The 9002-nt window shown below is 40.8% G+C and overlaps 1 long non-coding RNA gene across 2 annotated transcripts in view; it reads right to left on the reverse strand.

Annotated features, from left to right (window-relative positions):
- Positions 1–8781, reverse strand: part of LOC148420261 (uncharacterized) — a 46151-nt gene extending 37370 nt beyond the window's left edge. For both annotated transcript variants that reach the window (XR_015866469.1, XR_015866468.1), the window contains exons 1-2: positions 8676–8781; positions 8441–8545 (exon numbers count right to left, since the gene is read on the reverse strand). This is a non-coding gene — a long non-coding RNA (uncharacterized LOC148420261). The remainder of the gene's footprint in view (positions 1–8440; positions 8546–8675) is intronic.
- Between the last annotated feature and the right edge of the window lie 221 nt (positions 8782–9002).

Below are 9002 nucleotides of genomic sequence, written 5' to 3' on the forward strand. Positions count from 1 at the left end.
AAATATTGGTATCATAAATTCATCCATGCTGTGTTGGATTTCATCACCATCATCACCAGCACTTGTCCTTCAAATTTGCGACAAAAAAACGAGTGAGTGACTCGCAAACCGATATACAACTGTATGCTTATTTGTGACAGACATGTACACCCATCCATTCAAAATAAATGACATAAGCTTATATTGCATGAGGTCTTTCAGCGTGCACTCCATTCCAATCCTCCATAATTGCTTCCCTCCTCTTGCCTGTTTGAGGCTCAAAGATTACAGTATGCAGCTGTAAATGATTTAGTTGTACAGCTGCAACCTAAAATTAGCTTGGATGAGCACAATGGTTTTCATCCTGCCGTTCTACCTGCAAGTCCCACTTAATGAACTTCACTTTATTGGCAAAGTGCAGCTCGGATTTCAGAGAGTATGGCGTGATTTTCGCACAGCGTCGTTCAAACCTCAGGGCGGAGATTTCAAGTTGGTGAGTTCTCCCGCAGACGAGATTGAAAGGCTCCAGTCGGGAAAGGGGAGAGGTATTCCTTTGAAGAGAGTGGCTCAGATATTAAATAATTGAGTTATGGGAGATTAAAGTTTCACAAGCTCATTTGGCTTTCCTGTCACTCTGGGGCTTGAAGTGTCTGCAGCCTGCAGACAACTGGTGAATAAGAGTGACTCATTTCCTGTGGGTGGCTGGGCTGGAGAAACCCTATATCTGTGGTGGACTCAAACAGGAAGTTCATTCGGGGCACACACTCCGCCTCTGACTCACGGCGAGCGTGACGCCATCTTTGCTGTCCGAGCTTTCAAGAATCCAATCTACCATGTGCTCGAGCAACAAAAAAAGTACCGAGAGGTTTCACTTCCCCCCCGCCCTCCAAATAAACACCGACTGTAGTTGCTGACAGATTTACTTATGTGGAAAGAAGTTCATGTGCTGATGCAAGATATCGGTTGTGCAAGCCTGGATTTTTTCGTCTTATTCAGACGGGAGAGTTTCAGTTACACGCACTGCTTGTGGCGTGAGATGGCCTGGGGGTGAAAGCGGCGTTATTTTTGTCTGGAATACTCCTCCCAACTGACATTGAAACCTCATTTTCAAACACCTTGGGAATGACACTACCAAAGTCATCAAGTAATTGATATGTATGAGGACATATCAACAAGAGCGAGCCGTCTTTAAGGACAAACAACAGACTTGGTGCCTGCGTTTGCCAGAGAGGGCCAGATGTGTTCCGCTATGACTCAAATCCCTGCGGTGATAGTGAAAAAGAAGCAGGCCATCTATCTGCGGTTGTAGATTGGCTGCAGGCTGGAGATTCGTTGTCTGGAATCTTTGACCTTGCAAAGTAGTCAAGACGAATCAGACTTTAAAGTAGATTCGGAACAGCTGAGGCCCGAACTGACTCGCTGGCTTTGAAATACGAGACGTAATTGTCCACATGGCCCTGAGAAGACAAAGCTTTGTTTCATGACCAAAGCACAAAATGAACTCTAGGATTTTCTTTTGGGCTGATTTCCCTCTATTCATGCAAACTTAAAATGTTATGTTTCACTCCTGTGTATTTTTCCATACTCACTTGAAATACTCACTTGAAATGAACTTGAAACTTTATTTTGTCACATTTTAGCATTTAAATAGAATATAAAACTCGTCTGTGCTTCTACAGACACTTCTACTGAGCACCCCACCCACTCAATGCCAATTGTTGATTGAATGAAACACTGAAAACTGTTTGACTTCTTGCCAACCAGGCACACATTTTCTCGGTAGAGAACCTCTTGTTTCAAGTTTGTTTTCATTAATACATGTATGGTTCAGAGTGATATGTCAATGTTATGGAAAATTAATACATTGATGTAAATTTAGGTCCTAGAGTGGCACCAACATTTCAGTTTTGAGCTGAAAAGGTTTGCATACCTGACACCGCTAACCGCTAACACCGTTACACTGCCACATTACCAAGTCAGATGGAGGTTTAGCCAGCTAAACAGTATTGTCCTAATGTGAGCTAAGCTGCAATGTACCACTTTGTGGAAATATTGGTGGTTTACATTTGGCCATTGACTTTATTTATTTAAAGCAGGCAGTGTTCTGGACGCACATCTCGCCTTGAAATATTTGTGTAATTCTCCGATCACCTGGCCCAGTAAAATGTTTAGATGTCTTGAAGTCTTGGAGCTTACATTTGGACATTGTTGCTAAGTTGTGGAGCAAAACAGGCCGCTCGTTGTCATGTGGGCCCGAGGCCTGATGGGATATCTAGCCAAGACAGCGGTGGGATCAGTTTACGGAGGACTATGTTTAAGCTTGAGCCGTCGCGGCCTTTTTACGCGACGCTGAAACAACATATCATCACCCTGCAGGACACAGACATGAAGCTTGTGCAGAATCTGCTGCTGTATTATTCGTTACTAGCAGCTGTCAACTGTGTCATACACAAAAAACAACCATACAGCAGAGTTCATCGGGCGAGTGTGCCTACGGGGGCAGAATGTGAAAAGTCATTAACTGTCTATCACATAGATGATTTCCTCTTAGCAACTTTGCTTGCCAAATAAAGCAAACAAGGGAAAGATTTACTTTTTCCGGTGAAAGGTCATCAGCTGCTGTCATTACAAAAAAATCCATTGAGCAAAAGTGGAACAAAGTGACAAGTGAACAAAAGACTTTCCACTTAAATTAACAAGCCTACAGACAGGTGTGTTATAGATACATTCATTTATATATATATATATATATATATATATATATATATATATATATATATATATATATATATATATATATATATATATATATATATATATATATATAAATAAAATTGTCACATTGTCCCATGAGGAGAGGAAGTTGGAGAAAAAGACAAGACACAAGTGGAAAAGTAGAAATGTTTATACACGTGAATCCAACGTAACCACAGCGGAGATTGGAAACTAGAAGACCTGGAATTCTTCATTCGGAAAACTGACATGGAAAGTAAACTCGGAAACTAGACTCGGAGTCTAAGAAGGCAGCTTGACATGATACAGTGAGCTTGACAATCTGACGTGTCAGAGAACCTACTGTTTGAATACTATAAAACAATATGAGATAATAAAGCAAAGTAAAGGACCATTGAAACAGCATGGCAACTGATACAGCAAGCAACAAATCAGTCACAACTGTAAATACAGGACCCTCGCTATATGACAATGGCACAAATACATAACCGTAGCATAGCATATCACAACATTATTTTCATGCAAAACCGACAGCGCACCTTATTATCAGTCGTGCCTTTTGTATGGAGGTCAAATTGCAATTGAATAAAGTTTGACTATTTGCAGTACTAGTGTGTTTTCCCTAATGTGCAGTAATGAAATGTAATTCCAATGTGATAACCCAACATTAGGACATTTGAAAAAATGTTCATTCTGTGGCTTATATTCCAGTTCACATTAATGATTGGAAAATGTGACACGTATTGTAAAATAATGAACAAGACATTCATGAAGGATATATAAAACAGATAAGCTAACAATCTAAATTGTTGTATTCACAATAGTTTAAACAAGTCTGTATAGCTTCATGCGGCTTAGTTCTAGTCCCACGAAACACTCAAGCCGACGAGAGCTCGGTTCCACTGCCGAAAAAAGAACCACTGCTCCTTGGCTGAGGTTAAAAAGACTTCCATGAATAAATGCTCCATTTGGCAGAGCGGGAGAGTCCATGGTGTTTCTATTCATGATGAAAACATTATACCAGCCACTGATGAAGCAGCTGTGTCGGCTAATACCATTCACCAGGGGAACATTAGCATCAGCTCTAGATAAACACACAGTATTACGAATAAAACAACCATCCCGACAACAAACACCGGGGTGGCCCTCAGCGGGGATCCCCGGCCCCTCACCTGCATCCCCCTCCTGTTCATCTTAATCCAACCTTACAGCTCTAATGTGCGTGACACGAAAAAAAGGGCCCTACGGGTGTTTTCCCCAAAACACTTAAAACGAACCCTGTCACTTTACCTCTTTCTTTTACTCCCTTAAGTCAAAGTCTTCATTGCCTCGAGGGACGAGCGCTACAATGAAGCCCGCGCATCAAAGAAAGCGCTGCGCCGACAGGTGAAAAAAAGGAGAGCAAACATGACCTGGCAGGGATTTTTTTTTCCACAAGGCAGTTAAACAAAAGGCTCGCAGCAACACCGATGACGCCCTCCCTCCCTCCCTCCCTCCCTCCCTCCAATCGGATGACCCGGCATGCCGCAGTCCTGCCTGCATCTGCTCTCCTGTGCAGACAAACAGGCAGTATTGGATGGGCAGGGTGTGTCCCTCGCCAAGTAAACAGGTGGGCAGGTTACACTCGGGGGTGGAAGGTGTAATGGGTGGTGCTGTGCCAGCCTCCGTGCTCGCTCGATGTGATGAAACACGTCTTGAAAGAAAAAAATGCAGCGTGTACGGCATATTATTTGGAAAAACCTGGGCAGAGATCCCTCTCTCAGCGTTGTGCAAGTCAATCTGGCAGATCAAAGTGGAGCGGCTTGATATTCGAGGCCGCGTACATACACGACAACCGTGGGTCATGTGAATCATGATGGATGTTGTAACCCGATGTTTCTCAAATAGAGGTACTAGTACCCCTGGGGGTACTCGAAGGAACTTCAGGGGCTATTTGAGATTTTAAATAAAACCCTTTGAAAATAATCATTGCATTAATTAGATGTTTCGGGAAAATATACGTTTATAAAACAAATTTTATGTTCAGTATATTATTCAATTTCATTATTGAAAAAATAAAAACAGTTTCCCCCTCATACTAGAAAGGTTCCACCCAACTTGCCGTATCCCACCTCTCGTTATCTATCAAGTTAATGATTTATTTTTGTGAACACATCTCTACTATGATCCCAAAAGATGAAACTTTAAGTTTAACATTTTCTGTGGACAAATATTTTTTCATAATTATTTATTTTTGACATTAGGTTTGACATTTAATGTTGATTATTTTTGGGGGGACAAATATTTATTAATAATTAAGTTGATAATTTATTTTTGTGAACACGTTTCTATGATGATCCTAAAAGATGGCACTTGAAGTTGAATATTTTTCTGTGGACAAATATTTATGATTCAGTTAATGATTTATTTTCGTCAAAAGATCTCTACTGTAACCCCAAAACAGGACGCTTTATATTTCATATTTTTATGTGGACAAATATGTATTTATAATCAGACAGGTCACTTTAAATTGTTTTTCTGTTTATTTTTTTTGTGGAAAATTATGGAGTCATGATTAAGTTACTGTAATTCTTTTTGATAACAGATTTCTTCTATGATCCAAAAGAGGAGACTTTAGGTTGATTTCCTTTTTTGTGGACCAATAAAAATGAAGTTTGAAAGGGTCTAAAGTTTACTGAATGAGACACTGATGGCATGCTTTAATTTTGTTTTGTTTTGTTTTGGGGTTTTTTTAAACCCAAAAAATGCTTTGCACTGGTTAAAGGTTACTTGGCTGAAGAGATCATTCACAGGGGGTACATCACTGAATAAAGGTTGAGAACCTATGCTTTAACCTTTCAAATGTAACCTTTCCATTAATGAGCTGGCTCTCACTCAATAATTGTGTTTTAAATTCCATGTAAACCCCTGCAATAACTAATACAAAGTCATATCATGTTATTTAAAAACCCGAATAAGAGTTACCTCTTTTCTAACCTGAATAAGTGGTCATTCAGGTTATCTCTGAACAGGACATTGGTATTCTGCGCTTGCAACATACGCAAGGAATCTGGGTCTTCTCGATACAAAAGTACTTAGCATATGTGCTGTAATGACATTTATTTGCCAAAGCAAGAGGGGGAAAAAAAGCAACCGTGTCACGCTGCCTTTTGCTGAATCTGAATACATTGAGTTTTCCTTTGTGGGGTTAATGAACAGGGCGGAAGTCAAACACAGGAGAGCCACATGTTTCACATAAAGACACTTTGGGGAGGAGGAAAAAGATTAGTACTGTACTTATTATTGCGTATCACTGTGGTGATTGGCATAAATACACTGTGTTTTATTGACACTAGAATGTAAGGAGCAAAAACTGTGTGCATCATGACATTCGTATATTGCGGTTTCGATCAAGGTAACACAATTAACAAGACCCCTTTCGCTAAAGCATGATAATGGAGATATTTACAAATGCTTCAGAAACCCACGTTTTGACCTTCACCTCGGCGAATTTATGGCATCGCTGCCCATATTTTACGTACGTGTTGGAACATGCGCAGAACACAAACCAATGTCCCTTTCAAACCGAATGCGTTTACCCGACCACATATCCGAGATGGTAACTCGGTAGTCTTATGTGACTTTTTAAAATCCAAAATATGGGCTTATTCACATTTACATGACATAAAAAACGGGATATTCTGACTTTAAAAGGGTTATTGACAGCATGTAAACACAGCCATTGTTGTCCCTCTGAGAACTGTGTTACAAATCTAAACAGGAACAAATCTTTGTTGATGTACTGGTGAGTTACATCCTCTCAATCATCTATGATGTCACACCAGTTTTTAATGCACATAGCTGACAGTGCTATCACCAGGCAAAAATACTGAACTGAGCTGTTCACTGGGTGGAAATGAGAGCAGCCAACAGGGAACCAATGGATCAACCTAAGTAGTTGAAGTCAGCCATCGAAAGCAGAGATAAGAGATACATCACTTACAGCTTAGAACACATGACCTGGTTTTCGTTTGGTTTCAAATGAATTTTATGACACTAAGCAGCTTAATATCGACTCCTTTACGATCATTTTTCTGGCTGCCGGGTCAAGAAAAGCAAAAGGAAAAAGATTGCTAAGTTCAAGAGAAGGCTAAACAAGGCAGTGGCTGTCATAAGATATCAAACTCTAATAAGGCATAACCCGGTGGTGGGTGGGCGAGGGAAGCCGCTGTTTTCCTGCTATTTCCATTTATAGACTGCACCAATGAGCCCCCTGGGAGATTGCTTGCCATGACTCATGTCTCTTGTGCTTCTAGTCCAGACTGCACCCCCCACCTCTTCATCATCCCTAAGCAGCGCTGCCTTTTCTTGCCCTGCGACACAGTCCCAGTTTATCTCACCTTTCTTTTTGTTTGGTCTACACTTCTGTTCCAGGGCATTTCATTCATGCACGATAAGGTTTTTTGTTTTTGTTTTGTTTTTTAGCATCCACGTGGACAAGGAGAGCAAGCAGGGAATGAATGGGAGGAGTGAAGAACAAAGGTCTTGATGATGAAAGCATTGTGTGCGCTGAATCAGTGTCGTGTAAATAGTAGCTAGAATACAGACGGCGGCCATTTCTCAGAATTGTTGTTGTGCTGCAACGTCAACATGGGGGTGGGGAAGTGAGGGGGCGGGGGGAGGGTGTCTCTGTCTGCATTTTTTTTAAGCCTGCAAGCTTCATCACGTGGTGAGCTTGTCCTCTCAAACCTCGTCCCTCATGCCCCCGCCCCCTCCATCACTTGGATTTTATTCCAGTCACGGCAACCTACCCCCGCCCCCCTCTACCCAACCGCATACCGCCCCTCTGTGCTCTGTCAGGTCACCCGCCTTGTTTGTTCAGATGGAACACAAGAGGAAATGAAAGCAATAAGTCTACTGTTAACCCATTCGTGGGACTTTTCTGTACTTTGCTATGCACGTTCACCTAGTTGTTGCCTTGCTTTGATGATAATTTATTACCAGGATACTGGGTCACGTTTGTACTCATTTAAGGAAAGAAAATAATAGTCTGAAAACAGAATTTAGCTAAAAATACAAGAAAATCTCAACATATACTACACTGGAAACTGTGATCCACAGGAAAAGATAAATAACTGTGTGTGTGTTAGTCATTCGAATAGAATAGAATAGAATAGAATAGAATAGAATAGAATAGAATAGAATAGAATTGCAGTGTATATAACTGTAACATGATTAAAAGTAGTGGTGCATTAGACTACATCAGTCTGATTGATTTGGGGGAAAATGAGCAATCTGGTATATTTAATATGCATCTGAGAAGATAATAAAATAATTCTTATCTAGAATTCTATTCTATTCTATCTTGTTCTGCTGGCAAGTATGGATGCAGGCGAGTACATAGAAGCTTCCTGAGATTTTCTAAGCTTGCTTTAATAAAACCAGCAAAACAAAAAACGTTTGGATGCAGCTTTATTATTCATATCTTTTAACTATTAATGTGTTTTAAAAAGTAGTGAATTTGACAACATTTAAGGTGACATTTTGCTTTGACTCAAATACGAATTAATTGACTTTGGAGATTTTGGACGCTGTTATTAAAACCACAAACACTGAAAACAATTCTAAAATGTGTGCATGTGCTGGGGCTGGAGTACAGTACAGTTAATGACCTTTGTTACAAATTCAGTATCATGGTGTATGTTGTGTGTGTATGTGTGCGTGAGAAAGAGAGAGAGCGTACACTCACTTGTTTACCATTCGGTCTGCCACGTTTTTGCCTGGTTACTATGCAACCACATGAGAACAACATGCACACCACAGTAGCTGAATCGCCATTTTGGATTAAAGCTCCCTGCAATAATAATAAACAGCTTCTGGCATGGAGACGTTGTTTTCCAGCAGCTCGCTGGTGCCAAAATTCAGACTGAACTGCAATAGCATTTAGTGCAGTGGAAAAGCATAAGACGTCCAAACCCACATACCTTCGCCACTTTGAAGAGCCTGTAATCCCTCAGCAGCTCACTGGCTCCCAGAAACAGAGCAGACTAAGACGCTGCCAAAGACATTATTGCACAGTTATTGCATTGCCTTCACATGAACTGGAGTATACTCTGCTCACTGTGTTGAAATGAGTCTCTCAGGGGACAGAAATGTAATTGCACGAGTTGAAAATTGCTGCCTTTTTGTTTTTTTTTACCTCAACTTGGCCACATTGGGTTTTTTGTGTGTTTGCTGGAAGGCCAGCCGTGTCTTTACATGGGGAAGATTACAAAAAACAGCTGCGTTGGATTTTTACAGTGCTGGAGGAG

Source organism: Hippichthys cyanospilos, chromosome 8 (assembly GCF_059441005.1).
Source record: "Hippichthys cyanospilos isolate Australia breed blue-spotted pipefish chromosome 8, RoL_Hcya_1.0, whole genome shotgun sequence".
In the NCBI taxonomy this organism is placed as follows: domain Eukaryota; kingdom Metazoa; phylum Chordata; class Actinopteri; order Syngnathiformes; family Syngnathidae; genus Hippichthys; species Hippichthys cyanospilos.